The sequence below is a fragment of the Siphateles boraxobius genome, unplaced genomic scaffold (genome assembly GCF_051911475.1).
Source record: "Siphateles boraxobius isolate OS27281-9 unplaced genomic scaffold, OSU_SipBor_1 92, whole genome shotgun sequence".
In the NCBI taxonomy this organism is placed as follows: domain Eukaryota; kingdom Metazoa; phylum Chordata; class Actinopteri; order Cypriniformes; family Leuciscidae; genus Siphateles; species Siphateles boraxobius.
In genome coordinates this window covers 3,482,523-3,508,272 of record NW_027509222.1, presented here as the reverse complement: position 1 = coordinate 3,508,272, position 25,750 = coordinate 3,482,523, and the positions used below count along the sequence as shown (strand labels likewise).

Sequence of the window (25,750 nt, the reverse complement as noted above, 5' to 3'; positions counted from 1 at the left end):
CCATAGGTGAAGGCTGTCCGGCCGCTTCATAAGCCAATGAAATAGCCTCGACTATCCATTTACTCATCACCTGTTTAGATGCAGGGCATCCTCTCTTGAGTGACCCAAAACAAACAAATAATTGCTCAGATTTACACCACAGACTAGCTCTCTGAACGTAGGCATCTAAAGCCCGGACTGCACATAACAGGCTAAGCTGTTCCTGATCTGGGGTATTAAAGGGAGGAGGATAAAAGGCCTGCCGCACTATTGGGCCCCCAACATTTAGTGGGACCTTAGGAATATAACACGGTCTAGGGTAGAGGAATGCTTTCACCATACAAGGTGCAAATTCCAGAATGAAGGAGCAACCAACAGAGCATGTAAATCACTAATTCTCTTGATAGACGAAATAGCAAGGAGAAATATAGTCTTTAGAGTGAGGAATTTTTCTGAAACCTCCTCGATGGGCTCGAAGGGAGCCAAGGCCAGACCCTCAAGTACAATGGCCAAATCCCAAGCCGGTGCTCTAGATTGCAGTGCAGGCCTGAGCCTCAATGTACCACGGAGAAAACAAATAATAAGAGGATCAATCCCAAGAGAAGAAGCCCAGAGAGGGGTGATAAGCAGATATAGCCGCTGCGAACACCTTTAAGGTGGAGGGAGATAATCCAACAGAGAAACGGTCTTGAGGAAATCGAGAACTGTACCAACTGGGCAGTTAACAAGATTTAAAAAACGTTCTCCACGCCCTGTAGAGAACAGTTTCCATTTCAATGTACATAGTTTTCTCGTGGAAGGAGCTCTGGATTGAAGGACGGTCTCAACAACCTCAGTCGAGAGACCGGATTCTATAAGCTGGATTCTTTAAGCTGGTGGGCTGGGCCCCCTCAGAGGCCAAGCCCACCGTTTCCACAACTCCGTTTAACCCTTTTCTATTATGTGCAGGACCCATAGAGAATTATTTGGCAGAGGTTTCCACACTGCCAGAAATTCCGATAAGGGAACCAGTTTCTCGAGACTGCCCTCTGGATTTGATTGAACAATCATTTCGGCGCCCTGAAGCGGCGAACCGGCAGGGAACAACCGAACTGACCGTTCTACAACCCTCCTCAGAGGATTGCACGGGGACGCTGACACCTCGGCGCCCTGAAGTGGCGAACCGGCAGGGAACAACCAAACTGGCAGGGCTGCGACCCTCCTCAGAGAGTCGCACCCCAGCAGAACTCCCGGGAGCATTGATATCAGGGGGAATGTGTACAGGTGCAGCCTCGGCCACACCTGCACCATAGCGTCCAGTCCGAGAGGAGCTGGATATGTTAGGGAAAACCATAGCGGACAATAGGTTGTATCGTATGATGCGAAAAGATCGACCTAGGCTTGACCAAATATCTCCCATAGGAGCTCCACCACGTCGGGGTGAGGTCTCCATTCCCCGGGCCTCAGCCCCCGCCCCCCTGTGTTGTCCGGACCCTCCGTCGAGCGACCACTAATGATCACTCCCGACTTGTGAGGGAAGCATCCGTCGATAGCATTATGCGTCGACAAGAAACCCCCAACACTGGGCCTGGGCGAGGAACCAAGGTTCGTCCACATGACCGAGGCACGTAGGCATAGCCGCGTGACCTTGATCATGTGAAAACGGATTTCCCCTCGGAGAAAACCCCTTGGTCCTGAGCCACCACTGCAGGGGTCTCATTTACAGAAGGCCAAAAGTAATTACGTTGAACGCAGCTGACATGAGACCCACAGTCTGAAACTGTTTCACAGTGAGTGACTGGCTTAGATAAACCCATATTACACCTAGAAAAGTGGTCCTCTGAGCTGGGAGGATCACACTCTTCTGGCGTTGAGTGGCAACCTAGGCCAAATGGAAGAACCCGATACTGGTATGCTTCGCCCCCGTTTTTAAAGCGAACCTCAGGAACTTCCTGTGATGAGGATGGATAGATGCTTGGAAGTACGCGTCCTTCAAGTATATTGTGACAAACCAGTCCTCGGACTGAATCTGTGATACAATCTGTTTGAGTGTAAGCATTCTGAACTCTGCTGTTTAAATGGCGCAGATCTAGAATAGGACGCAACCCTCCATCCTTCTTTGGAACAATGAAGTAACGGCTGTAAAACCCTGAGTCTCTGCTGGGAGGAGAAACCCTTTCTAAAGCTCCTTTTTGAAGAAGTGTCAGTACTACCTGCTCCATAACCAGAGCCTGCCGTGAGTCCACTACCGTAGGGAGGACCCCCTGAAATCTGGGCGGACGAGAACCGAGCTGAATTCTGTAACCCTTTTCTATTATGTGCAGGACCCATAGAGAAATATTTGGCAGAAGTTTCACGCTGCCAGAAATTCAGATAAGGGAACCAGTCTTTCGAGACTGGCCTCTGGATTTGATTGAACAATCATTTCGGTGCCCTGAAGAGTTGAACCGGCAGGGAACAACCGAACTGACCGTTCTACAACCCTCCTCTGAGGATTGCATGGGGACGCTGACACCTCGGCCCCCTGAAGCGGCGAACCGGCAGGGAACAACCGAACTGGCAGCGCTGCGACCCTCCTCAGAGAATCGCACCCCAGTGGGCGCCGAGGAGAAACGATTTCTCAAAACCGTCCCTCCTTTTTCTTTCGACAGGACTTCTTGTCTAAGCTTTATTAGAGATGATGACAGTCCTCTTTTTATTTAGATCTTGCCTACCTCTAACTAGCTTAGTTCCTACGACCCTCCTCGGAGGATCGTAGGAAAAAGCAGGCACCTCGGCACCTCGGCACCCTGAAACGGCGAACCGGCAGGGAGACCGAACTGACTGCTCTACGACCCTCCTCAGAGATTCGCACCCCAGAGGGCGCTGAGGAGAAACGATTTCTCAAAACCGTTCCTACCCCGGAGGGGACCACCCTTAGAAGCCTGATAGCCTCGGCATCAGGTCTTCTTCTTTGCACTCTATGCCAGTTTCAGGAACATAGATTGGTGAGGAAGAAACCTCTGGAACGCCGCTGAAAGGTTTAGTTTTCTTGAAAGCGGAGCGTCCAGAAGAACAGACATTTTTATCTTTCTTTTTCTTTAATTTTATATCAGAAAAAAACGTATACATATAAACATATATATATATATATATATATATATATATATATATATATATATTCTTGAATATATTCTCGAATAGAGTCAATGCTGACATCCTCACATTCATCTATGTCCTTAAATACTTTACCCACCAGTACTGCCTCATAAAATGTATTTATTATTAAAGATGGCTGGTGGGTAACGTCGGGGTTAAAAAATGATGACGCAGACTCAGGAGAGAGAAAGCTTGCAATCGTTTCTATAATCCAAAGCACTGTCATACCATGATACTTAATACCCCTAACATTACTCTAGTTAGACGTTTGGATATTAAACACATAAAATAGAAACCGGTTTATTCCACGATCTCGACACCTCAGTGTCGAGATAGGGAAAAACCAGTAGTCCCCGACGAGGAGGCTGAGATACAGAGTTTTCCTGTTTTTTTAGATATATTTCATCTAATAAACTCTTTTTATTTTCACTCTCATAATGTTCAGCTGTCCAGTAAATATTTAACTAGCAACAGCATTAGAAAAACCTCCTTTTAAAAGCTCCTCTTTATTCAACAGAGTTATGAGCTGCCTATTTATTGAAAAATCAAACATCTGCCTTTTTCTTAATATTTTTATTTGTTTTGTTCACTTTTTCTTAACAAAACACTAACGATACCAATTCCTCGGAACTGGAAATCGCAGCACACTGGATCTGCAGGTGAAAGCTAAGAAAGGGCGGGGCCCGGGGCCCGTCCCAACACACGCTGTCAGATCCGTTTGCGAAACCCAAAATGCGAATCGCCGCAGTGTCTAGGCAACAGCGGGACCCGTGCGTGGAGTGCGAACCGAACCATTCTCCTCAAAGAACGATCGGCGAGAGCGGAGCGTCTTCATAGATAGACTCATACAATGCTCACAATCAGCCCCCTCGAGGACTGACTGGGCATGCTTCACTCCCAAACAAGCAACACAAAGCTGATGTGTGTCCCCACCCGTAATATAACGAGGGCAGGGAACAACACACCGTCTATAATCTTGCTTGCTCGCCATAATAATGATAGATATATTGGGCTTGACAGACAACAATAAATAGACAAGGACAGATATACAGAGAGCGCTTGCTGAAGGTACAGAAGCTGTCGCGGTCTGATTTCAGGGCTGCTTTATAGTTTCCTGGTCTATGACGTCACCTATGTCGTAGTGGGCTTCCATTGGACTGATTTTACACGTGCTTCATGACGTAATCACGCAGAGCGTTCCCATCAAGTCTCAAATGCAGCTAGAGTTCCCTTGAAAGGGAACTACTACTACTTCTGCTGCTGCTGCTGCTACTACTACTACTACTACTACTAATATTACTACTACTTCTACTACTAATAATAATAATCTGTAAATCTGTATGATTAAATAAATAAATTAGTAAATTAAGGACTGTAACAGCAGAATAACTATGACATTCAACCCCCGATTGACTGATACTAGTTGATGCCACTCAATACTATCATAAGACACAATTAAAGGGTGAGTTCACCCAAAAATTTCTGGGCTTTGAAAGTTGTAATGACGTTGCTGCCTATGACTGGTTCATCAAAACTATCTTAATTTGTGTTCTGAAGCTGAACGAAGGTCTTACGGGTTTTGAACAACATGAGGGTGAGTAATTAATGACAGAAATTTCATTTTTGGGTGAACTAAACATTTAAGGCACCAGTTACCAGTAATTTGGTATAAAAAAACTTTATTATGTGAAGTGTCCTTGGGTTCTTGAAAGGCGCTATATAAATAAAACATATTGTTACTATTAAAACATTGTGAATTGTAATGCTCCAATTGTAATCTTTCATATCTATGTAATTTATATGTAGGACTAAGTCGTATACAAATGTATTAATTTATTAATTCAGATTCAACAGTGTATTTACAGCAGCACAGTAGTACTTCTCCTCAGGATTTTAAGCCTGGATGAAAGTATTGATCATATGCAAATACACTTAAGTGCTTTTTAATCCTTATTATGCAGGCAGAATTTAACAATGCCATTGTTTGAATCATAAGAGAAAGCTTCAATAAAATTATCTCATTTAGAAAGCTAAAATTTATTCTAAGAAACATTTCAAGACATTGACTTGCAATGGTTAGAGGCACGTATTTGTCTGTCAGTCGTACCTAGCAACAAAAGTGAGTATATTTTGTACAAGTAAAACACTAGAAATTATTTCTGTCTGGATTTCAAACTTAAGTATTATAAAGAAGTCAAGAATGGGGATAAGACAAAGAAGATGCCAAAATGTGTAATTTTGTTATGTCCCATCTAGGGGTTGGGATGTGACATAAAGATGACAAAGCCAGCAGTGCATCTTACATTTAATTTATTACTCTACAAACATAACTTGGTTTAGTAACATAACAAAATAAATGAAAAGATAAAAAAAAAGAATGAGAGAAAAACTGAAACAATGAAATATACTAACAGGAATCAAAAACAAAAGCGAGTTAAGGCAGAACATAACGAACAAAAGTAATCTTATCTAAAACAGAAAGATAGGCGGTTACACTAATATTACTACTACTAAAAGAAAATGTCATACAACTGCATTTTACACATTTTCTAGTAACAGTAATATTTTGGAGCAACAACACACAATGCAAGCAGCTCAGACTAGCCAAATACATGGCCACACACGGCTCTCTCTTCTGGTCAGCAAACTTTTAAGGAGGAGAGTATCAACAATCGACCAGTCCTCAGCAGCATTCACTCCAGCTCACCATCTCATTAGCAAAACATAAGAAAGGAGACTTAGACAAAACTGAGAGAAAAACACAGCCATACACAGCCATCTTAACTTATCATACAACATAATTAATTTCTATATTTCTGGGAGTTTTCTGCAAATTCTACTGAAAATATAACAAGTGTGTGGAAATTTTAATTTATTTGAAGACTGGAGCAGTTACATAAGGTGTGATTACTTTCATTTGATTACTCATAACATGTGAGCTGCCATTACATTACTTCACAGTTCTAGCAGTGAAATGTCAGCTGGTACATGACCAGGCCAGATCAGACTTTTTGCACGTATGAGGTTTATGGTTGCTAGGAAACAAAGTTGATAGAAACAAGTGTTGGGGAGATTAAACATTCTGTTACATCTTCAGACGCCATCCACTCAGAGTGGAATGATTTGTTGGAGAATCATTGTCTTGACAATCTCCCTTAATTAAAAGTACTTATTTTTCTGAATTATAAGACAAATACACTAGAAGACCTCAATTCTTTGTCTCATTTAAAAGCTATTGTGAAAAAGCTATAAGCTACACATTATTTAAATGGTTCAAACTACAATCAAGTTGATCTATTAAAAAAGTTGTTCCCTTTCGAAGTGGAACTTTAACTCTACCACGTGGAGTTGATATGATATGGGGAACGCCACCAGTGTGACTGGTGTCTGAAGCAAATATACCAAACATGCCAATTTCATTTACTGACGACACTCATTGATGTCACAAGTGGAGCGTCCGTTAGTATAAAAGGGCACCTGTAATACACGCAATCAGCTTTTTTGTTTTCAGCAAATGGTTTGTTTGTAAATCCCATGGTGAAAGTGATCAACATCAAGTCAAGCAACCAATGTTTCAGGTATTGTGTGCCTCTTTGTCCTCATTTTCTGAGCCCTCTCCTTCTGTTAGCCGGGGAACTGCTGAATATGGCCCGAACCACAAACAGATTGGATCTGGCTTGAAGGCATGAGAAACTGAAGTCACTTTGGGTAGACTTGATGAGTGATTCTTGTCAGGCCATCAATGTCCCTCCCCGATGAGCCTTCCATTTCTTTCAGAACTTCACGTTGAAGTGGAGAAGTCTTGGAAGAAACTTTATTCAGCTGGTGTTTTTCCATTCCAACATTCAAATTAAAGACACGCTGGCCAGCTGTTGAAAAGATACTGGCCCGCTATCTCTCGCAGTCAAGACATCTTGTCTGAAGTCTTTCAGGTCTTGCCATCTAAACGGCTACAAACCACCAAACGCTTAGCTAATTGACAATGGCTTTGTTGCAAGCATACCAGGCCGATTTGCTGAGTTCTCTTCACATAACTAATGATTCCTCCTGGTGCCAGAACACCACTTCCTTGGTGAAGAAGGCTTAAAAAAGCTGGCATGAGTAAGGTCCATGATGACGAGAGTTCTGGACAATGGCGTTGTGTCCTGCTCTTGTTGCCTCCTTTTTCATATGTAAGAGTAGGATGTAAACTACTCTCAATCTACTCATGTCTGGGACATATCTTCCCTTTGGCTGGCACTAGGGTCGATGTTAGGTAAGTGGAGTTGTGTTGGGCTGTTTAGATCCCCTCTACTTAATTTACCTCCCTCCATTATTACTGTTTGGTCTTCAAGTAGGGATGTTGCTCCCCTTTGAAATGGGCTCTACTGGGGCCTGGTTGGAAAATGCTTACAATTAGAGGAAGTTCACCTACTGGGCATCCCTCTTTGTTATCTGTCACATACTATGGTCTAATGCTTAAAGGGAAGGATAGAACGCTAACCCATAATGGGTCTTAGGTAATGCTTGAAGGGAAGGATGGAACGCTAACCCATAATGGGTCTTAGGTAGAGTGCTTTTACTTAAGGCAGGGTTTAGGTGCTCTACCCCAGTTACATTGGGGTTTTTAAGTAGACACCCCATTGAATTCCAAGATCCTCTCTGGTTCCCTTGGAGTTTAGAGTCTGGGTGATGAGAGTTACTGGGCACACTACATTACCCTTCTTAATTTTTTTTCTCCTTTTCCTGAGTATGAATTGGGATGTAGACTTAGAGAAGAGGCACAATCGAAGGTTATAGCCTGAAGAGCTAATCACTGAGGTTTTAGCGCCATGCATGCTCCCTTTGGTAAGCTACACTTTAGTATACCTCTTAGGGTTGAGTAATGTGAACGGACGTATGGCAGACAATAGTTGTACTGTTGTTGGCTCTTAAAGTAGGGTATTTTGCTCCCCTTTGGTTGGGTACTGTATAAATTCTCTCTAATAATCCATGTTCAATGAACCTGACAAGTAGAGGTAGTTTTCCTGATAGCATCCCTCCTTGTTATTATAACACTCTATCTCTTAGATGAGTGAATAGACTCTTTTTGGATCCCGGATAAGTATATTTGTTCAAGCAGCATGTGAGCACTCTCCCTTAACTGCTCTAGGATTTCTAAGTATAGCTGAAGCTCTCCTGCGGTTTCCCTAGAGGTTGAGTTTTGAAGGCGAGAGTCTTTGACAATTATATTATGCCGCTCTCATGTTTGCATCCCTTTTGATCAAGTTATGGGTTGCATTCTCTCTATGAAAGTAGTGGTAATATGGAAGGTTATATAATATACTCCCTTTGGTAGGCTACTCCCTAAGAGCTTTGTCAAGGTGCTGACATAGCTAAGTCATTTTGCCTCAGAGCTCTGCTCTTTGTCGGTTCAACTCATTGCCACGCCTAGGGCTTGCCTGTACATCTCCTTCAGACAAAAGAGTTGATGACGTGTATTTATAGGTGCCCTTTTAATTTTAATCAGCCAATGAAAATGGCATGTTTGGTACACTGATGGCATTCACAATAATGTCAACTTCATGATGCAGCGTCTAGTTCCAATTTTCCGGGAACTATGCTTACATATTTAACTTAGACATAATCTATCCAGTAACAATTGTTTACCGAAAATCTAGTAAATTTGTCGTACATCTATTGTTTGAATGATGGTTCAAAAATAGAACTTAATGACGTAAAGTGGTGGTAATGACGTGATGGAATAATAAAGTATACTAATTAGTTGGTTCAAAATGTAATTAATTATACCTAATTTCTGTGAACAACAAAAACAATCTTTATAACACTTTTATATGCAACTATATATCTGGTGTACACTTTACTCGCATTTATGCGTTTTGATCAGTATGCAGCTTTTTCCATTAAATTTCTCTGTGATTCTGCTGTAAATAATGAAAATAATGTAAATTCACAAAAAAAAAAATATATATATATATGATTGTGCTGCTTGTTAGCTTGGTTAATTTGCTCAAGAGCATGATCTATTTAAGTCCTCATGTCATACTTACAAGAAACTAAATCTAAATGTTATAAATGTTTGTTATTAACGTCAACTGCGAGAGCAGTGGAGCACCCGGAGAGTTTAGACAGCTCTCAGGGTGTGCAACGGTTTATGAATGAAGCTTACTTGACAATAACAGTTCTAAGCTTACCTCATTAATACGATCCCACAGCGACAACTAGTGGGTATTATGAAATTGCAGTGCTTACTAAGTGTGTCCTTCCTGCCGTGGTTTAGTGTTTTCTAATATCTTATATTTGTCACAGTTTCTGTCCTCACATGTGTTTCCCTGTCTGTGTTTCCCGCCACTGATCAGTCACCATGGACACCAATCACCTTCATCACAGCTGTTAGTCATTTGTTAATTATCTCTGTGTATTTAGTTCCTGCTTGTGCTCTGTCTGTTGTCCGGTATTGTTTGTATCACCCTGATGTGTGCGTGTTCCCTTCATCTTCTGGAATAAACTGCTATTATTTGGATTTGCTTGCCTTCGTGAACTCTTTTGAACCTGCCTCACACAGCACTGTGACAGAATACCGGACCCAACTAAGAACGCGTTTGTATATTTTCCTAACGTATATTATTAACGTAAATTAACGTATTGTATATTAACGGCGTCCTACGGTTCTGCGTTCACCATCGAGGATGCCGCCAGCCCCACTCCCCATGCAGTGCCCAGCCAGAACCACCCTGACGGCGAGGACAGTCGACCTGAGCCTGACCTCATCGCCATGGAGCCCGAGCAACGCGCGCCTGACCAGGTGTGTGAGCCGGCCGAGCCATCCATCGCCGAGGGGGTACTGGTGGACTTCGAGGGTTCGGAAGTGAGCCCCGCCCACCCCTCCGCTACTGAGAGTGCGTCTCTGGCTAATACACCTTTTGATTTTGAGTTTGGAGAGGAGGTTTGTCAAGCCCCAGTTCTGTTACCCGAACCCGTCAATTCCGTTCCGGTCATTCATCTGCCTGTCTTGTTAGCCCCGCCCAACCTTCCTCTCCCACCACCTCTCCAAAATATCCCGAACACTATATTTTTTGGGGGTTTCTGCATTGGACTTCAGTCTCTTGCCCGGTCTCCAGCCATCCGTACCACCCAGTCATCTCTGTCACCCTTCAGTCCCTCGGTACCACCTATGCCTCTCAGAAGTGGGGTACCACCTCGGACCTATCGGGAGCCATCTTCTCCTGAAGAGCCAGAAGCTCCGTCTGCAGCCTCGGTACGCTACGCTCTGTCTCAACCTGTCGCCCTGGCTCCCGAACCTGCGCTCCTTCCACCCTCGACCTCGGCGTGTACCATCGGCCATTCAGTTACGCCGGACTCCCTCTGCACGTCGGCTCCACCGAGGTCAGACATCGCTTCACCTCCGCTGCGGACTTGCGAACAGTCCACTGCTCTCTGGTTCTCCACCCCTGCTGCTACGGCCTGCTCCGCCCTACCTCAGGCTCTACCTCCGCCCTCGGTCGTTCCAACTCACCCTCAGACCTCCGGATCCCCACCTCACTCGGGAGGTCGTCGCAGCGGCTCCGTCACGGTCACCAGGATCTTCACCATCTCTCCACTACTTCAGCCCATCGACTCCGCGGTGGGCTCCATCCTCGCCGTCGTCGCCTCCGGTCACCCCTATGGCGGCCCTCTTCACTATTCCTCCATGGCTCCTCCCTCCGTCGACGCCGCCGTGGGGCACCACTCTGGCTGTGGCCTGGGCACCTTCCATCACGCCCCTGCCCAAGGCCCTTCATTGGCTCTCACCACGATCTGCACCACCCTGGACCCTTCAGTTCTGTCTCCGCCCTGTCATCCGTCCTCCGCCCGAACCTCCTCCAGTTTCCTCTGCCTACCCTTGGCCATCCCTTCACCATCATCCCACCTTCTAGACCCCCTCCATCCCTCCCTCTATTCTTCTGTTACGGCGCGAGGTCGTGCCTACCGAGAGGGGGCGTTATGTCACAGTTTCTCTCCTCACATGTCTTTCCCTGTCTGTGTTTCCCGCCACTGATCAGTCACCATGGACACCAATCACCTACATCACAGCTGTTAGTCATTTGTTAATTATCTCTGTGTATTTAGTTCCTGCTTGTGCTCGGTCTGTTGTCCGGTATTGTTTGTATCACCCTGATGTGTGCGTGTTCCCTTCATCTTCTGGAATAAACTGCTATTATTTGGATTTGCTTGCCTTCGTGAACTCTTTTGAACCTGCCTCACACAGCACTGTGACAATATCAATATCTTAACAAATAGAAAATAGCCCTAAAGAATGTACAGTTACCGGTATGCGCCAAGCTTTTCTTGCGATCTTGCTGCCTCTCTTGTGTACAGGTACTTTTAACACACGAGAAGCACATTGAAAATTGACGCTCAAGTGGTTGCCGTGGTAATGAACCTGCTTGTAAAAGTGAATTAACATGTCCAGTGTCTTTGGCTAAATCACTAAACATTGAGAATGCAATAGCGCATGTTATATTTTTCTAACTCTAAACGATCGGCCATTGATCGGAACCATCTGATAATCACTTCTTATGATTCGATACATCTCTCATCTTGACGCTCACATAAACCAATCACATTTTAATGATGCAAAAGATGTGCGCGCTCAAGCCGTGAGGCAAATATGAAAGGCTGAGCGGCAGCAGTTGTGTTTTAGTTTGCATCTGGCTAGATTAAAATAATAATGCAGTTACAAGGTGTGTATAATTTGATCTACTTTATTAAATAACTCCTGACCAGTTGGCACTAAAAGTAGCTGTTGTTCAGTATACGTACTGCTGCTCCCCTTCTACTCTCTTCTGAAAACGTTCCTTTCTTCTGAAATCTTCTCTCTCTTCATTAAAGCTCCAAGTGAAGGGTTTCCAGATATCACAAAAAAAGCATGCGGATATCAAAGTTGACATGTTAGCTTATTAAACTATTAATATAGCTAACCGAATTGAGTTTACTTGCCAAGAAGCAAATTAGCTAAGCTAATGCAATCATCTGATATCGCTGTTGAAAGCAAATTACTTCAGTGTTGAAAACGATTGACTTGTAAATGTATTTTTCCCACATATTAAGATAATGTCAAGTATAGAGTGGTAGTAAGTAAATGCATGACGCAGAATATCAAACAATAACTTCTTTACTAGGAAAACATACACAGGAGATTACACAGAGAATAATGTCACTAACCACAAAAACCAAAGACGAGAACCAACCATGAACTGAACAAAACAGGGAGTATAAATACACTCGGAAATTTAAAGATACACAGCTGAAAGTAATCAGTAACCAAAGAGAATAACTAGTATGCAATCAAGACTAAACTGAACCACAAGAAACAAACACACAGGAATGAAAATACAACTAAACAAAACATATTCCTGACACTACAGCCCCCTCCCGGAATTGACAGTACAACCGCGGAGGGTGAGATTAGACATATTTCTATGATTAGAAACTGTCATACTTACATACTGAAATATTTTCCCATACCAAACAGACAAAACCTGGTCACAGTAACTGCCACCATTTTTGAATATCTCTTTCCCACAAATAGAAGGCACAGTTAATTGTTCTCATGTGTGAGGGGGAGATTGGTGTTCTCTTTGATTCTTCGTTAAACATTGTTAAACATTAATAATTAATTTAGTTTAATTTGTTTCCTAATGTTTATATATTTTTGTATTATTGTAACAGTTCATCTCTTTGTTACTGTTAACTTTTTTTTGTCTTTCTTAAATTTCTTTACCTTTAAGTACCAAATGGTTTGGTCCAAGTAGGAGGGGCTTAGCCTTAGCCTTTTTTAAGAGGGCCTCTCAGTGTTGTTAGGAAGCTAATAGAGTGGGCTGGTTTGCAGGTGTTGCTCTGTTTTGGGTCAATTTATTGGCATAGCCAAAAGTTTGCTTGTGAATAACTTTGAAGAGTTTATTTATTTATTTAGTCTTTTTTGGATTTTCACTGTAAATACCCTTTGCACTCTATTGGAAAACCTTTGTTTTTCATTTATTGGAATAAACACTGAACTTGTATGAACTAAAGAAATCCTAGTAACGTCACTTATTATTTTTAGATGAACTATTCATTTAACAATAATTTATGGATATCTTTCACAATCAACACATCACAAAACCTTGTCAATGGCAGACATCAATATACTGATCTCACACCCAGCTCCTCCTTGTCATGATAGATCAGACGGAAGCAAATGCAGTTAAACTCTTTATTAAATGATGATACAGATAGGCAGTCCAAAATCCTGACCGACAGATTAGTGGCGCAGGGACTCCGATGGTCAGACGTGACAAGTGCAGCGTGCGTTGGTGGTGGTGAAGTGACTCCAACGACGAACAGAAATCCAATAATCCACAGAACAAGAACGGGAACAGGAAAGGCACAAGATTGAACGACACTGGAACAAACACACCGGGAACCACAAACAACGATCTGACAAGGGAGGTGAGAAGTTGATGAGAATATATACACATTGATTGATAGACTGCAGCTGGTGATGGGGTAATGAGTGATTGATGACGAGCGCTGATGAGCGGCCACGCCCCTCTAATCAGTGCACACACATACAACGACAGAAACACGAGACAAGAAGAAGACATAGGATTTACCAACCGTGACACTCCTTTTGTCCTGAAGACTCTGGCCAGCTTGTTAGCGTAGCCATCCAATTTTTACATGAATGTTTGAATCAGTGGAAGGGTGGTGATTCGAGTGAAGTCAGTAGCGATCTAGAGATTTAAGAGACATAACAATAAAACATAAGGATAATGTACATTTTTTGAATGGCACTGTTCATTATTCTACAGAAAACAACATTGAGCCTAAATGGACAAGAACAAAAAATCATAATGTGACATCAGGGAGGCTGGTTACTATTAACAGCAATCCAGCAATTCTATCAAACTTCCCTGATCTTCACAAAATAGAGCTGGCCATCTGCTTTTGATAGTCCATGTCTTGGACTACTTCATGTAGTCTATTAGCAAAAGTTTTGATGGTTTGATGGTTGTCCTTCACATAACTGATTAAAATTGTAAAAAGACTACAGAAAATAAAGAAACTCAAGATGCATGTCCAGACTCCAACAAAGACGTCAAAGGATTTTAAAAATATTTTTACATCACCTTAATTTTCAAAAGTAATTATAAAAGCAGGTGCATCTGCCTTTCACAGCTCAGCAACAGCTCTACAATAATAATAAATTAAATAATAAATAATAAAAAAAACATTCATTAGCCAGTCATTAGCTGCGTTCACATGGATACTTGTAATCCGTTAGTAACGTTAACCACATTTTGAGAACTCGATCCGATTGAACTCGATCCGAGTGAAATTTCATTCGGATTGTAAGTGGTGGTGTAAACCTTTTGTAAACTGATCGTTTTAAGAAAACCTTATCCATGAAAAAACATGTGATCGCTTGCTTTCTGAAACTGAAATGTTTGGTTGGTTTGTGCGGTCTACGCAGTGAAAAGATACATTTCGATTTAATACTTGCAACATAAACGCGCACAATCTATTTAACTTAATTTATTTTGCGTTCATGCAAACACTAACGTAGGCTATACGGAATCATCGGTCGGAATTCATTCATTTCATGTGACCGAAGCTTATGACATAAACTGACATCTTAAAGTAATAAAACTATATGGTGTAATGTTACTACATATACTTTTATTGGCATTATTTTTCAGGATGGCAAATGATTTAAACAAAATATTCATACCCCACAAAGTCGCCAATGTTCGTCTGTCTTTGGCGCTGCTGCATTTGCATACGGTGTGTGCAAAGAGACATCCTGTTTTTATTGTGTTTTTGTGTGTTTCACTGCACAATGATTTGTTGACTGAACAAAAACACCTACAGTTAAGATGACAACGGCCAATTATTTAAAAATATATATAAAATAACTAAAGTTAAACACATTTTATCCACTGAAAGAAATGACAAAACAGTTTTTTCGTGAAAATAATAGAGTTACGCATATTTTATGCACTGAAAGAAAAAAGAAACATCCAGACTCTGACAAAAACTCATAGCATGAAGTGTAAATTTAAACTATTTGGTCTTTTACATTAGTTAATTATGTTTTGACAGCATTTATCAAGATGTCAAATGATTTAAAAAATATTAATACCTTACGTTACAAAGTTGCCAAAACATTCGATCTGGTTCGGTCTGTCTTTCATCACTCAGCTCAGCCCATCTACACTGAAAAACACGTATATTCTCTGAAATAAACTCACATCTCAGGGGGCTTTTCCACTGGGCTCGTTTGCTGCGGTCCGAGCCCGAGCGCGTTTGTTCCCGGCGCCCCCCGCAGCGTTGGTCTGGTTTCACACTCAACTTGATTCTATCGAACTCTGGTGCGTTTGCGTGCATCTTACGTCGTTGCAAACGTGCACGGCGCATGATAGAAAACACGACGCGGGTCAATATATTGTGTTTTTTATTAATTTGGTGCCATTATTCATAGCTGAGTAAACAACCCAGGTTAACTGTGTGTGTGTGTTTCGCATAAGCTGTTTTTCCGCTGCTTGCAAATGGACTCTTTTGAGGAGACAGTGGATTTCCATTAATTTGTTGCCCTGATTGCACGCACTATGCGCGAATACACTGCAGACTCACTCTTGCTCGTATCCAGGGTAAATCTTCATCCCTTACGTGTGTTTTATTTAACTAAATACATCATAATCGACTAAAACGCATGCGCAGGATACTTTACTTCCTGAACAAGTGCGCACCCGAGTCCGTGTAGTTTTCACATACACGCGAATCGCAGCACGGTTCGGGAGCAACCGAACTCAGACCACCTCCTCCAGGTAGTCTCGGGTTCGGTACCCCAGTGCGCACCCGGGTCCCATGACAGCGTTCACATTAGCGATTTTTCATGCGAACCGTGCCCCGTTCCGAACTAAACTGCCAGTGTGAAAGCCCCCTTAAAGTAATTAAACTCTGTTAGTGTCATGCTTCTGTTTTTGTTTGCACTTCCTCAATGTTCTCTGCCACTCCTCCTTCATTAGTTCATCCCAAGCCTGTTTGTTACCATGGTTACGGTCATTATTAGTTCATTTGTCCCAGCTGTGTCTCGTTTCCCTCATCTGCTCTGTGTATTTAAGCCCTGTGTTTTATCCTGGTCAGTGTCTGTTGCTGTTGATGTTAAGCTGGTTGTTTGGTCCTGGTTCTTAGTCTCCCGAGTTTTTTTTAAGTTTATTATTAATAAAGTCTGCTGCACAGAAATCCTGTTTCCTCGTTGCTGCAACCAGAAACCTAACAATAAGGTACTACATATACTTTTATTGGCAGTATGTTTCAGAATGGAAAATTATTTAACCCTCCTGTTACCCTCAAATCTGATAACATGTTTTACCCACTGGGGTCAATTTGACTTCGAGAATACACATATGACCCGGAGGGATGCATATGGAGAACACTGGGGTGTCCAGCCTCAGGTGGAATATTTCAACCCCAGGGGTGGCAAGGTGGCTTGCCAAGGGAAAGACACATGCTCAGAGGCTTACAGTGGAAATACACATGTGGGGGTCGCTAAGAGGAGGGACCATGCACACGGAAGGAACCTAGCAGACGCGCAGGCAATAGACACTGGGGCCGACGTACTGGAGGAACTCAGGGATTTCGGGGAAGCTCACCTGAGGAGAATATCGCACGTTTCCAGTCCGTGGAGTGCAAGCGAAGACACCTGAGCGGGTCCAGTACTAGCTGGTTGAAGCGAGTACACGAGAAGACACAGGCTCCACTCGGAGATTAGAATCTGGTGAATGTGTTAGGTGTCTCCCAGCCTGTAGCTCGGCAGATGTCTGTCTGCGCTAGAGCCCAAGAGGTCGCCACACTCCGGGGAGTGGGCAGTCACACCAAGGGGGCACGGTTGACCTTGCTGCTGGTATGCCAAAGCAAAGGCGTTGTAGCGACAATGAGTCTTACGTTAAATTAGCTCAAATTATATATAGGGAATTTAATAATTAATCATGAATGATTAATATATTGCATATTACAGTTAAATTATCGAAGCTGAAAATAGATTCATTGTATATATGACCATAATGGGTTATGGTCCGTCATTAATATATCAATAGTCTTATTACAGATCGATTATATGAGATAACCTTAAATTGAATTAATTTAGTTATCGAACAATCTGTTTGTCCAGCAAACGGCCGTAAGATTAACTCATCAACTTCCCAATAAAAGTTATCACTTCTTATAAACTCCAAGAAATATTAATTTTCTGGCCGTGAACATTAATTTTCCTGTGTTTATAAAATTAAACTACTCAATGTAGTAAATAATAAAGCTTTTTGTAGCTAAAGGATCGAACATTTCATTGACTTTGTAATACGAGCATTTAAACAGAAGCAATCATGAATATAATGGCTTTAATAAATGCAAAACTAATGATTGATTGAACTACGATTCACATAGAGTAAATATGTATATACAATCGGAACAGACAAAATGAAAAACATTACAAACACGAATTTACAATAGGATGAGAGGGGGAGAGAGAACGAGAGAGAGAGAAATAGAGAGAGAGAGAGAGAGAGAGAGCGAGGGAGAGAGAGAGAGTAAGAGGATGAGAAAGTGAAACTAACGGTCAGGATGAGAGAGATCACCGGGGTGATCGCAGCATGGCAAAAATCACAGACAACGTAACCCTTAGAGAGGCTGATTACCTGTAGAGATGCACAGCACAATGTCGGCTGAGGTCCAGGCTAGGACAGCAGATGAAGTGTTCAGAACGGGCAGTCGAGCACAGTGCATGGATGGCTGTGTTGACCGGAGCAATGTCAATGAATTGAGACCCCCTTTCCTTGATCCAGAGTTCCAGTTCTGTATCTAAGGTGGAGTTGTAGTTCTTGAAGGATGGGAGTTCCAGTGCTGTCTGGTACTCTTTGCTCGGAAGATGATACAATGCCAGATCATTAAGGTGGAATATGGCACATTTCGGGGCTTGAATCCACGTACTCTGGTTGAGCATGTTGACACGGCTGGTTGTGTCATGCTGGTCGTAAGTGAGAATAGCTGTATGCACAGGTGTGTTAACGAGCCACCTGTCACCTACAATCTCTGCTTGCGTCTCTGTGACTTTTGCTCGGGGCTTAGCTTCGGCAGGGCAGCTTGTGTCGCTGACCAGGGGTTCCAACCCGTAGGTTCCTTCAGTGTTGTCTCTGAGGAACGGTTTGCTAGGGCAGAGATAGTGAATGTCTTTGGTGAGGTACACATGTGCAGGTTTGGGGCCAGGTGCAGCTGTGTGTCGGTTTCGTGGTAGGCCAACACATCTGGAATGTGTTTCTTGATGTGGGTGTTGCTTTTCAAAAACCTGACATTGGCAATGCCTTTAAATCTGTAGACTTGGTTTGACTCGCTGATGGATTGGTTCAAGAGCACATCCACTTCCCTCTGCTCGTGATCGACGTAGAGTGGGATGGCGCTACCCAGAGAGTAGGCCAGGTGTATTTGTAAGAGGATCAGTTGGCCTGGTGATGGCGGAAACCAGCATAGTTAGCACAAGGCTTAAGGGTTTCAAGTACGGTGGGATTCTACCCGTGGCTGGGCTGTCTTTTGAGGAGTTAACCTCCCAAAGCATGTCTGTTATCAGGGCTGTAACCAGCTGAGTTTGGGCAAAGTCATTCTGGAAGACAGTAAACAGCGGTTTCATGCAGTTCATGGTCTGATTCAGCAGGACGCTGTGAATATTGAGAATGACCATGTTCTTCTCAATGTCTTGCCGATGGTTTGGAAAGGTGCACTCTGCCTGGTGAGTTGCTCTTTTAGCTGTGAAAGTTCAGTCTGGATTTCAACCACATGCCGTTTCGCCGTGGCTATGTTTGCTGTGTGGACACTTGGCATGTCGAACAGAGTTCTGGCGGCAGCTACGGCTCCGAGCACACTCCCAGGAACCGTTTAGAGTGTTAGTTGGTGCTTAGGAGTCCTGATGGTGTAACAGTCACTTTCCCAAGTTGGTTGGACACGTGTTCGACCTTGGCCTTGGCGTGAGAGAGGGAGTCCTCTGTCCATCGGGCACTTCCCCAGCCGTATTGGGCTACGGTGCTGGGGTAGTGTGCTCTGTAGGCCTTGTGGGGCTGGATGAGTCGAAAATGCGCTTGATGGGTGTAGGTCCTGCAGTCGGTGATCAGGAGTCTCAGTTGTTCTCTCGGTGGCAGCTGTCCTCTGGATGGCTGACAGCACAGCATGGCGAACCACAGCAGCAACCTGGTACAGACAAGAGGGAGAGAGAGAAAGAAAGGGGAGGAAAAAGCCAGCGAGGGTTGTCTTTGGTTGGACAGGACAGTCTTTTTATTTCATGGGTAGCAACTAGGTTTAGCTTGCCTTGGCCCATGTTTTGCCACATCTTGCTGATGGCATGTCGCTTGCTTCAGTGTATTGTCAGTGGCTCTGGTGCTGTGGTTTGCAGCGCATGATGCGTCATGGACGTACATTGGCCTTATCCCCCCTTTGCGCCGTTGCATTACACGTCTTGGCGTTGTGGTGTCAGACGGTGCACACATAGAATGTTGCTCTGTGCACGCAGCATGTGCTTGGTGTCATGCAGTGTTCTGAGTAACTGGTTGTCAGTGAGTGTAGACAGCATTCAAGGGTTGGTTGGAGGGGTCTGAGAGGTGGTGAAGCAAAGTCTTTATTGTGTGAGAAGCCCGCATGTTCGTTATGTTGATCTTTGTAAACAGCGGAGCTAGCGTAAACTGCTCTGAGGTAGACCGTTTAGTTTGTAAAGTTCTTATGCTGTGTGTAATCACTTCAAACTTCAGGGTGGGTGGGCGGGTTTGAAGTGACCACAGCTAGTCGTTAAGGGTGCCAGGCTTGGTGAGGATATGGGTTTGGTCATGTAGCTGCAGGTCAGTCATGACCTTTGGGCAGCAGGTGTCAAAGTCTTTGGTGAGCTGTAAGGTGCATGGTAGCGGATTCGAACCTACAGTTGGTGTTAAGTCTGTGTCTTCATGGCTGGCTGTGGGAGTTTCCGTGAACTCTGTGACTTGAAAGTCTGGTTTTGCTGGAGTTCCCGTGACCTTTGTGACCTGACCGTCTGGCTGTGACTGGAGGGGGTCAAGTTCTCGTACTTGAGCCCAGACTTTGAGCTGTTTCAAGTCCAGTAACGGTTCAAAGCGATCTAGAATGTCTCGCCCGCTGAGGAACGGGTAAGTGTCCATTTTTGAGATGAACACTGGATGGACTAGACTCAAAGGACCAATTGTCAGGTGAATGTGAGCTAACTGTTCAAGCCTGATGTCATTTTGGCTGTATGACTGAACGTTCAGTTCACAAGTTTGAGGTGTAAGAGTTCGATCTTGTCTCTTAGCTTGAAATTGGAGTCTTTTTGAAAAGTTGAGATGAGATCACCGTAAGATGTGATGCTGTGTGTTCCCTGCTCACTTCCTTTACCAACGTGATGTTCAGGAGGAGTTACCGGCCCACCCCCTTCTCGACCAGGTTGCCCAGGAATGTTGTCATTGGGGCAGGTGTGACGATCAATGGGTGGTTAGGACCGGTTTTGTGTGGCTCTCTGCGGGTGCAGATAACCAAAACAGCATTTTCTGGTACCTGGTGTGAGGGAGTGTGCCGTCTCGTTCAGAGTGTGCAGCTGTCAGCTGTGGAGCTTGGGTGATGCTGTCACCTTGTGATGTGACAGTTAGCTCTGTGGTCTTTGGCTGACGAGCAGTGTTCGGGGTGCTTGGCTCAGTCAGTTGGTAGTCAGACAGGGCGTTGGTTTCAGTTCTTATGCTTAGACATAAGATGTGTGGTTTGTCTTTCTTGCGAGTTTTCTGTAAAGAAGCTCTTTCAGCACCTTCAGGATCTCTGCCCTCTCTGACGTGGCTGCACTGTTTTGATCTGATGTGGGCTCAGACTTGGGCTTACCAGTGGCACGTTGAGAGGGGTTCTGATGCCGGCTTTCTGGGCTTGATGCTCCGGACAATGGGGATCGGCTATTTCTGGGTCGCCAGCTGGCTTCCCATGTGGCTCCACCCCTTGGGTTGTTGGATGGGTGTTGCCGGTCCCAGAATCTTTCAGAGCGCCCGCTCTCGTGCTTCGGACGAGCACCATTGCGGTTGTGCTGCCCTCTGCTGGCTTGGAACTGTCTTGACTCTCTGTACAAAGGTCTGTTGTGTTGTCGGGCGCCCTCTAGAGTCAGCTCTGAATAGTGTTCGGAGACAGGGAAGATGGTGTGGTTTTTTACAGTCTTTTTGGACACAGTCTTTTGCTTGACATAAGCTTTGTGACAGAGATAAAAGAGATGGAAAAAAAAGAAACCGAGATTCACGCACAGCCAGTGTTGGTAACGCTGGTCGGACAACCCTGCTGGCCGGAACACCACCAGAGATGACTTCAAATCACCAAGGGAGTACTACAATAGATACACAAAAGGATGAACAAGGGAAGCTTAAAGTGAATTAAGGCTTGTTTGTTTAAACCAAATTGAGTAATTATACATGTAGCAATAAGAGTCGAAGGTTTTACTAAATAATGATAAAAAGAGGGAATTATGATAATGTTGGTAATTATCAAAATAACCTAACCCAAAAGAGAGGAAAAATAATAAAAATCTAAATATGAAGAGACAGGATTGAAACACGGTAGAAGAAGCAGGCAGCAGTAGTGGGTTATCACCACAAGGGGGCATACTCCTTATCCGTGCTTTGCCTGGGTAAACAGAACACTTGATTCAAATTCAAAACTTGTTTAAATTTAAAATTTAAAACAAGCAGGCAAGAATTAAAAGGGAAATCAGAATGATATCCTATAATAGCTAATGACACCGTAAAGTATCATTAATAACTATAAAATAATCAAAAGGGGAAGATGAGATAGATGCACAATTCAAAACAGAGTGAAAGGAGGAAAAGCGTAATACCGACTTAGTGAGGAAGGCCACAGGGTGGCGCTGTTTCCTCCACATGGAATTAGTGGCTGACAGGCAAACACAACGTAAATTTACACTGGTTTAAAACCAAATTAAAATAAGCGTGAAAGGAGATTGAGAAATCAGGATAAAATTTTATAATAATTAACGATAACAGCAAAGTATCATCAATAACTATAAAATAGTCAAAAGAGAAAAGTAGAAATAGGCAATTCAAACAGAATTGGACAGAGAGACAAGGAGAGTTGAGTGAGCGGACTTAGAAGGTGGCGGCCACTAGTTGGGGGACTTCCAAGTGGGCTCTCTCTGGCTGTGCTGGGATTTAGTTTAAGTTTTAATTCAAATCTTGTTTTTGAACCAAACTCAAAGTAAATGTACCAGTCAAAAGAAGAAAAATTTGTCTAACACAAAATAATATTCGCACAAGCAAAGGTGTAAATGCAAATCATTATTGAGAATTTAGACAGGCTAATTCACAGGGAAATGAATTGAGCAGTAAAGAGAGCATTATCTGAAACGGCCACGAGATGGCGTAATTGCGCTCATGCAGACTGAAGTCAGAATGCAGGGCGTAATTCGAGACTTCTAAACACTTAAAGGACGCCCTCTGGTGTTTAGCAAGCGGAATTACAACCGACTTTAATGTGATTCAAACTAAGAGCTTTCAGCTCGCGTCGTGCGCTGATTTCCTGCAATAAATCACAAATAAACAAGCAGATCTCTGTGGATCTTTCGGTGCTGTACTGCACAAGAGCGTGAAACAGGATTTTTTCGCTGTGAAAATACGCAGATGTGAAACAACAGGAATTTCCGTCTGTTGTTACTCACATAAAATTTTTTATGTATTAGATTTACATTTAAATGTATCAGATCTTTAATTGGGTAGCTAAACCAATTTTGACCAGAAGTTTACTGTTTTTGTTGAATATCACTGGGTTAACCACAAATTCAATAACGACATTATGTAAGGCCTTTTACCACTGAAGAGAGGAAACTCTCGATCAGATTTAGGTCTTGCTCTGATAAAGAGATTCTCGTCTTAATCAGGCGTTTAAATAACATTAACATGTACCAGCTACAAAGAGTTTGCTTCGTCTTTACAGGGACAGGTATAATATTATGAACTGCAGTTTAATCTAGCAATTAACAGTGTTCACATGTTAAACATATTTCACAGAGTCAATTTGCTTAACTGAGATCGGCTTCGTGCCGATCAGTTCTTCAGTGGGTTCGCGTTGCGCGACTTTCACTGGAGCGTGCATAAAAAAATAAATTAATACACAATATACTCATAGATTGAAACTGAATTTGCTCATAAAACAAATTCTGAAATGCGTCGCGTTCTCCACCAAACTGTAGCGACAATGAGTCTTACATTAAATTAGCTCAAATTATATATAGGGAATTTAATAATTAATCATGAATGATTAATATATTGCATATTACAGTTAAATTATCGAAGCTGAAAATAGATCGATTGTATATATGAATGATCACCATAATGGGTTATGGTTCGTCATTAATATATCAATAGTCTTATTACAGATCGATTATATGAGATAACCTTAAATGGAATTAATTTAGTTATCGAACAATCTGTTTGTCCAGCAAACGGCCGTAAGATTAACTCATCAACTTCCCAATAAAAGTTATCACTTCTTAGAAACTCCAAGAAATATTAATTTTCTGGCCGTGAACATTAATTTTCCTGTGTTTATAAAATTAAACTACTCAATGTAGTAAATAATAAAGCTTTTTTGTAGCTAAAGGATCAAACATTTCATTGACTTTGTAATACGAGCATTTAAACCGAAGCAATCGTGAATATAATGGCTTTAATGAATGCAAAACTAATAATACATTGAACTACGATTCACATAGAGTAAATTTGTATATACAATCGGAACAGACAAAACGAAAAACATTACAAACACGAATTTACAATAGGAAGAGAGAGGGAGAGAGAACGAGAGAGAAATTGAGAGAGAGAGAGAGAGAGAGAGAGAGAGAGAGAGAGCGAGGGAGAGAGAGTAAGAGGATCAGAAAGTGAAACTAACGGTCAGGATGAGAGAGATCACTAGGGTGATCACAGACAACGTAACCCTTAGAGAGACAACAAGAAATCACATCAATCAAATCATATCAATAACCTATATTTGCGTATGGTTCTCTTTGTGTTGCTGAGGAACACAGAGTCGTGTGCGTGTTTGTCCTTCGGCGCTATAGGCTTGTCCTCTCGTGTTTTCCGGGGCGAGCAGACTCGCGGGAAGTTTTAAAGGTTCACCGAACGTGAAGTTACCAAGGAAATAATTCAGAGTTCATCTCCCTCGTGGAAGGAGAGGCGAATATGAAAATAAAACTTAGTAAAGAAAGGAAAAGAAAGATCGGGAGTGACGCGGAGGTGCGTGTCCGAGACGGTGGCCGAAGCCTGTCCGAAGCTGGTGTTTCCCGAATTTTGACCGAAGAGAAGAGAGATGAGAAACGGGCGAGTTCCTCTTTTGAGGGAATCCCATCCCCGCCCCTTTTTGCGCGGAGGGCAAATCATCTTGGAGCATTTTGAACGGGAGAAGTTCTTCTTTGTTTCGTCAGGAGAACTTATTTGCATAGTTTATGATGGTGTAAACTTTCGTCATTTCTAACTAGACAGGCTGTACACATAGACTAATACATTTTACTGTAGTTTTCCAGGTATGACTAGTTCAGTCAAAGCACGATGATCATGAGGCTACCAAACATGAAATATGAAAGTAGAAGAAAACCAAAGTGACATTCATATGCAGAATTACAAGCATTTTAAAGTTTGATTAACACACAATAAAATTGTCAGTAGTTCCCGTGTGGCATGTGAAGACATTGGTTCACAATGTTCGTCTTGTTTTAAAGTCACGCGGCGCTTCGGGAGACTTCAGCCAACGTGGCACTAGGGAGTTAACCCTAAGGCGGTCAAACAGAAGCTCTTGTCTTCTCCTCTGACAAAAGGGCTGTGTTTGAAAGTCATGATTCGCTAATTCAGAACATCTGGCCGGATAACCTGTCATTATCCTTACAGCGTCCACTATCTTTTCCAGTGAGACAACCTTTGCTTGTGGAGAGCCTTTCCCTTCAGCTTCCCACCATAACAGACAAAGAGCTGGTCTAAGGTCCTGAAACACTGCGTTCTGTCTACATAGGCGCGGAGAGCACGTACTGGACAGAGCAGTGCCAAGGCTGGGTCTGCCTCCTCCAGGGCAGCGCTTGCAGGTTCACCACCTGGTTCCAGAAGGGAGTGGTAGGAACCTTGGGCACATATCCAGGCCGGGGTCTCAGGATCACGTGAGAGCAAGCCGGTCCAAATTCCAGGCACGCTTCGTCAATGGAGAATGTGTGCAGGTCCCCTACCCTCTTGATGGAGACCAATGCAACCAGGAGCGCTGTCTTCATTGACAGGAGCTCAAGCTCCACTGATTGCAAAGGATCAAAGGGAGCACTCTGCAGGGCAGTTATAACCACTGAGAGGTCCCAAGAGGGAACGAGATCAGGAACCTGACGATCAGGTCGTGCTTTCCTTTGGACTTACCTTCTACTGTAACATAGTGTGTGCGGCAATAGCGGCAACGTATACTTTCAGGGTGGAGGGAGACAGCCTTCACTCCAACCCTTCTTGAAGGAAGGAAAGCACGACACTGATCGAACATCTCCGGGGGTCTTCTTGGTGAGAAGAGCCCAGTTGACGAAGAGGTTCCACTTCAACGCGTAGACATGTCTCAAGGACGATGC

General features: G+C 43.2%; 1 protein-coding gene and 2 long non-coding RNA genes across 4 annotated transcripts in view; 1 reads left to right on the top strand and 2 right to left on the bottom strand.

Moving 5' to 3' along the window:
• The window catches only part of gabrb2b (gamma-aminobutyric acid type A receptor subunit beta2b), a 243,333-nt gene that overhangs the window by 24,988 nt on the left and 192,595 nt on the right, over positions 1-25,750 (top strand). The gene's annotated exons all lie outside the window — the stretch shown is intronic.
• On the bottom strand, positions 5,354-13,268 carry LOC143733236 (uncharacterized). Its single transcript, XR_013201297.1, has 2 exons — positions 13,220-13,268; positions 5,354-5,806 (listed from the first exon to the last, which is right to left on the bottom strand). It is a non-coding gene; the product is annotated as an uncharacterized LOC143733236 (long non-coding RNA).
• On the bottom strand, positions 13,727-15,347 carry LOC143733235 (uncharacterized). Its single transcript, XR_013201296.1, has 4 exons — positions 15,244-15,347; positions 14,828-14,961; positions 14,226-14,287; positions 13,727-13,829 (listed from the first exon to the last, which is right to left on the bottom strand). It is a non-coding gene; the product is annotated as an uncharacterized LOC143733235 (long non-coding RNA).